This window comes from Jatropha curcas, chromosome 1 (assembly GCF_041381405.1).
Source record: "Jatropha curcas cultivar XTBG-Jc1 chromosome 1, XTBG_Jcur_1.0, whole genome shotgun sequence".
Classification (NCBI taxonomy): Eukaryota; Viridiplantae; Streptophyta; class Magnoliopsida; order Malpighiales; family Euphorbiaceae; genus Jatropha; species Jatropha curcas.
The window spans coordinates 19,316,156-19,322,528 of NC_143151.1; the positions used below are offsets into that span (position 1 = coordinate 19,316,156).

Consider the following 6,373-nt stretch of genomic DNA (forward strand, 5'->3'; position numbering starts at 1 on the left):
ATTTGAATCAAAGGCAGAATTGTTCATGCTCTTGCATGTTCTTCTTAATTAGAGTGATTGTGAGAATTTGCTACCCTCTAATTGCATCAAGAATTAAGGTAAACTTATCAATTCATTTGTGGCGTTTATCTTGTTCTTTGCTCGATTATTGGTGTTACCGTTTCATTATAAACGTGGGGTGCCATAGAGGCGAACTTAATCTCATTCCTTTGATTTCCGATCCCGGTTCCGTATCATTTGGTATCAGAGCCAAATCAAAGTTTTGGGGTAAGTTCTGTTATCTTAGTTAGGAATTTGAGTTTTCTTGTTGTTGGATTCATTGTTGTTTATCTTCGTGTTTTCTTTTCATTCTGAGATCTACACATTATCTCTTTAGATCTTGTTGGATCTAGACATTATCTCTTTAGATCTTGTTGGATCTAGACAATTTCTCTTTAGATCTTGTTGGATTTAGATAATTTCTCTTTAAATCTTCTTGAATCTAGTTTTCTCTTTGTATCTTCTTATTGTTTGCATCATTTTCTAGTTACCCTTTTGACTAATTCAAGATCTATCTTTGATTATTCTTGTTGTTTGCTTGTTTCTTGATATAAAAAAAAAAAAAAAGATCCAGACATTGCAGCCTTAGATCTTATTAATTAGATCTTACAACACAAAAAAAAAAAGGTCATTATTAAAGAAAGATAAGTCAGAAATTGTTAAGGTCATTACCTACTTAAGTTGAATTGGTAGACACAAAATTGTTGGACAACCTACATACTAAGTCAATATCTACCTAGATTGAAATTGGAAGACACAATTGCTGGACAACCTAAAGGCATTTTGACTTGATTTGGGAATTTATTGATAGTCTACCTTACATTCAATTGAAGGATATCATATTTTGACTTGATTTGGGATCTTATCTTGAGAAAACACAAAAGTCATTGTTGGACAACCTAAATATTAAGTCATTACCTACCTAAATTGAAATTGGGAGACACAAACCATCCACTTATACCTTGTTAAGGCCTTACCCTACCTAAATTGGATCACATTTGTGGGTTAAGTGAGGATACAAGTCAAGCACGCTGTGCTACAGTAATTTGCTACAGGAACTCAGAAGCATCCGTGCTACAGTACCTTAAAAAAAAAAAATTTTTTTTGGGTTTTCTTTGTTTGCTTGCATTGTTTGGGTAGAAGTAAATTAGGTCCATATTTGGTTTGCTTGTAGTGAACTAAATTCATACATTATATCTAGAATTTGTCTTTTAAATTCTAGTTTGTTTATTCTTGTTTTGAGCTTTCTTTTGCCTCTATTACATTATTAGGGTGTATTTATTTGTTCACTACACTCTAAATTAATATAATCAAGTAGTACATCATCTTGTCCTTGTACTACCATCCATTATCGTTTTGAGTCTTCTTTCTAGAGTTTGTGCTTACTTTTATTGTTAAGATTTATTTCCTTGATTCTAAAACGTGCTTTCGAATTGGTTGGGTAATCTACGATTCCGAAGTACAATTGGAGGAATTGCAAGGAGTGATTGAGGAGTGTAAACACGTGAGGGAGTGCTTTATCACTAATTCAAATGTTTTTGTGATTTCTATTTTGAACACTAACCATGAGTGCCGGCACATTTGGAGATAATAGTGGGGAGGGAAGTCAAATGGAGGATTCCCAGTTGAAACTTGTAATGGAGTCAATCCTAGGACAGTTTAGAACTTTCAACAATTCTATCCAAGATATGAGAAAGGAGTTGCAGGAGTTTAAAGCTGCCCAACGCTCTAATACAACAAGAGTTCGACCTAGTACTACAACAACTAGATTTCAAACTCATGAAGAGAAGAAGGTCGATCATCCTGATCATTACTTTAGGGATTTGAACAATAAGTTAGGAAGGGTGCAAGAAAGGAAAAATGTGGATTACCTCAATAGGTATTCATTCACAAAGGATGGGTGGATGACCATTCCAAGATCATTTTCCTCAAAAGAAGTGGATGAAGACCAATATGGAAAGCAAAAGATGAGTTTTGAGGCTGTCAATAAAGAAAAGGAGTGCAAAAATAAAACGAGTGAAAATATATTGAGTGTAAATAAAAAGAAAGAGGGGGAAGAAAAGAAAAAACAAATTCAGCCTATATTTGTACCTTTGTGCAAAGAAGATTATTTTACTACTAATGATCTTAACCCATCCTTGCCAAGTGTGTTTGTTGATCTTTTGCAGGACTTTGAACATGTGGTTCCAGAAGAGATTGCCCAATCTTCATGTGAGGGTGAAAAGGTGGTTCTTGCACCATTGACACCTCAAGAAGTGAATATTGATCAGAAAAAGTTGCTTGAGAGAAAGAAAAAGGAGTTCACTGATGTCTTTCTTGAAGAGTTGCCTAGTGGATTGCCACCTTTGAGAGGGATAGAACATCAAATCGATTTCATTCTTGGCTCCACCATTCCAAATCAACCAGTCAATAGAAGCAATCCAATGGAGACAAAGGTGTTGCAAAGGCATATTCAGGTTGTAGCAAACAATGGAGTTCAATACGGTCTAAAAAGGAGAAGAAGAGTAAAGAAAAGGGCATGGATTCTAAGGAGAAGTGGACTGATCCTAGCAAGCAAAAGGATACCTCAACTTTTAACTAAGATTCGGGGACGAATCTTTTTAAGGAAAGGGGGAATGATATGGATCCATTGGTGCTTCCTAGTGGGCTTGGATGTGTTCTTATCCCTTGTTGCTTGTTTTGGTCTAATTAATATGTAAGGGATATGGGCTCATAGTGTTTATTTAAGTTGTTTTGGGTTGGTTTTATGATGCATGCAATCTGCCCAATATCAAGTTGTTTGTTTTGGGCTGGAAATGACTTTATTTTGTGTTTTAGAGTTAAGCCCATGTGTTTTGGCCCTAGGGCAGCCTAGTTAGATGCTCTTCTTTAGGGTTATGTTTGTTTAAGGCATATAAATAGCCTCCTTAAGATGTAAAACAAGATTTTTGGCATAATTTGAATCAAAGGCAGAATTGTTCATGCTCTTGCATGTTCTTCTTAATTAGAGTGATTGTGAGAATTTGCTACCCTCTAATTGCATCAAGAATTAAGGTAAACTTATCAATTCATTTGTGGCGTTTATCTTGTTCTTTGCTCGATTATTGGTGTTACCGTTTCATTATAAACGTGGGGTGCCATAGAGCGTTTTAATCTCGATTATTGGTGTTTCCGTTTCCTTAAAAACGTGGGGTGCCATAGAGGAGAACTTAATCTCATTCCTTTGATTTCCGATCCCGGTTCCGTATCATAAAGAATGGAAAATGGGTTGTAATAGTCATAGTTTTTATCATTCATGATGAATAACATATTCTTGAACCTAAATCTCATCCTAAACCAAGGAAATACTGTTTTATTATTTTGTTATTTACTTTCTCGTTCTTTAAATTCCAGTCATTTACATTATAAGCATTTTACATTCATGCCTTTTATTTATTATCGTTCTAACCAATCTAACTTTACTCTAATCTCCCGAACGACAAGACATGTTTGTGTCTATTATTATTTACTGATGTTATGGATTATGCTCTGTGATTGTTAGTAGCTAGCTTTATTATGCTTGTTTTGATCTTTCATTTATTACTTTCATGTTATTTGGGCATCATGTAAAGGATCTTAATGGACCCATTGATTGCTTGATTGTATTATTCATGGGTTGGAAAATTCTAATGGGTTAAAAGGGTAGATTGTAAATCATGTGATGAGTTGTACTCTTTTCTCCTCCCTCCCTTTCTTTACTTGATTAACATGCTATGTTTGGGTATTAATGCACTTGATTGCCACGTTTTCAAAAAATGCATAAAAGCATGTTTAACATCTCAATTAAACTTAGTCATTTTATCGAAATTGTGAACGAATGGACAACAAAGAAGGTCGGTTCCTAACCAGGTGGTCCAGGTGCCTAACACCTTCCCATGACCGTACCTAACTCCCTTATCCAGTCTCTAGTTAAAACCGAGTTAATTATTTCCAAGAAAATGGTTAACTCGTGATGTTTTTCCTAAAGAGGGTGGCGACTCCAAAATAAGGCTCTTACCAAAGTAAGAGCCTTTTTTTTTTTCGAAAAACCCATTTTTCAAATAAGGTCGCTTACTTGAGGACATTAAAATGGGTTTAATACAAATAAAATTGATTTCTATAAAATAAAATAAATTAAGGCCATCTTTAGTTTTTTAGTCATAAAAAAAATTAATCGTCCTCACTGATTTTGAAGTACTAGTAGATACTGGAAGAGTTAATACAAGGTGAATCAAGCGATCAAGCAAATGGTAGACATTTGATTTCTCTATTGCTGATGCTTTACAAAGATCAGACATTTTAGAAAGAGATTTTAAATTTAGATCATGAGGTGCATCATAAATAAAATGTTGAAGCTATAATTTCAAATTGATTTTCTCTTGCTTAGTGAAATCTGCATGATAATATTTCTCTACAAGCTTATAAATATTGTCAATGTTGGATGCTTTATATCTATTTTTAGGAATCAAATATGACTAAAGAGAAAAGCTCTACAGTCTCCTCATTAAATCTATAATTCAACTTTTGTAATTATTTATCAATGGCAATGAGAAATATGTCCACTTGATAATGATGCTCGATGGTGACTTCATCTTGTTGGTAATGAGCGTGGACCCGACGTGCTATATAAGAAGCATCAAAATCTGGAACATTAATAAGATACTGATGACAAAATAATTTGGCATTCTCAATAAGAGCATCCCAACCATCTTCTCTTAATAGTTGAATTAGATTTTTTATTGTTGCTATATGTTCCATGGCATTGCTAACCTCCTAAGATTGTTGTTGTAAAGCATCACAGAGAAGATTAGTAATTTCCATCATCTCTTTTACTAAAAGTTAAAAAAAAAAAAAGACAAATTCAAATGAGTTCATTAAATTATAAGCACTATCAACATCTCCATGATCTCTATGTAGAGAGTAAGTGGCTCCATATTAATAATATTTTGAAGAAGTCACCCCAAACATTGCAATCAAACTGCATATATAATCAAAATGAGAACTTCAACGAGTATCACCAGCTTGTTTTGAAGTTATTCTTTAGTTTGCCCCTTCTACCAGTCTATAATTCATCAAATTCTAATAAGTATGCAATTTCTTCCAGTTTAGCAACTTCCTATTCATCATGTTGTTGGCTTGAACTACAAATGAGATTTATTATGAAAGTCAAATTTGAAAAGAATTGATGAATTGGGATAACCTCTCTAGAAGCATCAACAAGTGTAAGTTGTAATCTATAAATGATATTATAACGATATATTAATAAAATATATTTTATTAAAAAATTAAAGTTCTTAAAAGAAAAGTAATTAAAATTTTATAACTTGTGAGCAAAACAATGCACATAATATGCATATGGACATTCCTTCCGAATTAATGCTTACAAACATTAAACTCCCCTCGCATGTTACTAGCACCATCATATCCTTGATCACGAAAATTTTGACTATCGAGATAGTGTCGAGCAAATACATTGAATAATTCATTTTTAAGAGTTGCTTTTGTAGTATCTTTAACGTGCACCAAATCAAAATATTGTTCTTTGATAAAACCATTTTTATCAACAAACCTTGAAAAAATAGCCAGTTTCTCTCTTTTTGATTCATCAATAATAATAGCAGAATTTGGACTTGTCAATCTCCTCAATAATATGACTTCGAACCTTACTTACAAGGATATGTAGGATCTCTTTTTGAATTTTAGGAGAAGTCCATTGAGAATTATATGGAGCATTTTGCAAGACAACTTTATGTACATCCTTATTATATGATGCTAACAATCTTATCATTTCTAAAAAATTCTCACAATTTCTAGAATTTGATGACTTATCATGCCCTTTAAATGCACAACCTTGATAAGTTAACCATTGAATTTCATCAATGGAGGTTTTAAGTCTCAATATATATATTTTTTGTTTCTCTTCTACAGATTTCACACTTATAATATTATAAATATGTTGTGACTAATTCAATAAAGTGTCACAATATTGCACTGCATTGTTATACAACAAACAAGGATCATCCCCAACATCATTAAGAAATACACAACTTTTCCATCATTGACTTTTTTTTCCAATTACGAAATACTTTTACAGTAAACACATCAGCTCCAGGACGACTACTAAATGGCTTACCAAATAGATAACATGGAAAACAATATGCAATATCGTTTGTAACAGAGTATTCCAACCATGGAAACATATTAAACCATGCAGCATAAAATCTATGAGGATGTTTTTTAGAACTAGAACGAGGAAATTTTGAAGAAGAATTTGATGTGCTCTCTTTTTTAGATATTTTCTTCTTATTTCATCTCTTTCATTGATCGAAAATTCTAA

General features: G+C 33.0%; 1 pseudogene; it reads right to left on the reverse strand.

Moving 5' to 3' along the window:
- Positions 1–5,152: 5,152 nt before the first annotated feature.
- LOC149499101 (uncharacterized) lies at positions 5,153–5,824 on the reverse strand (annotated as a pseudogene).
- Between the last annotated feature and the right edge of the window lie 549 nt (positions 5,825–6,373).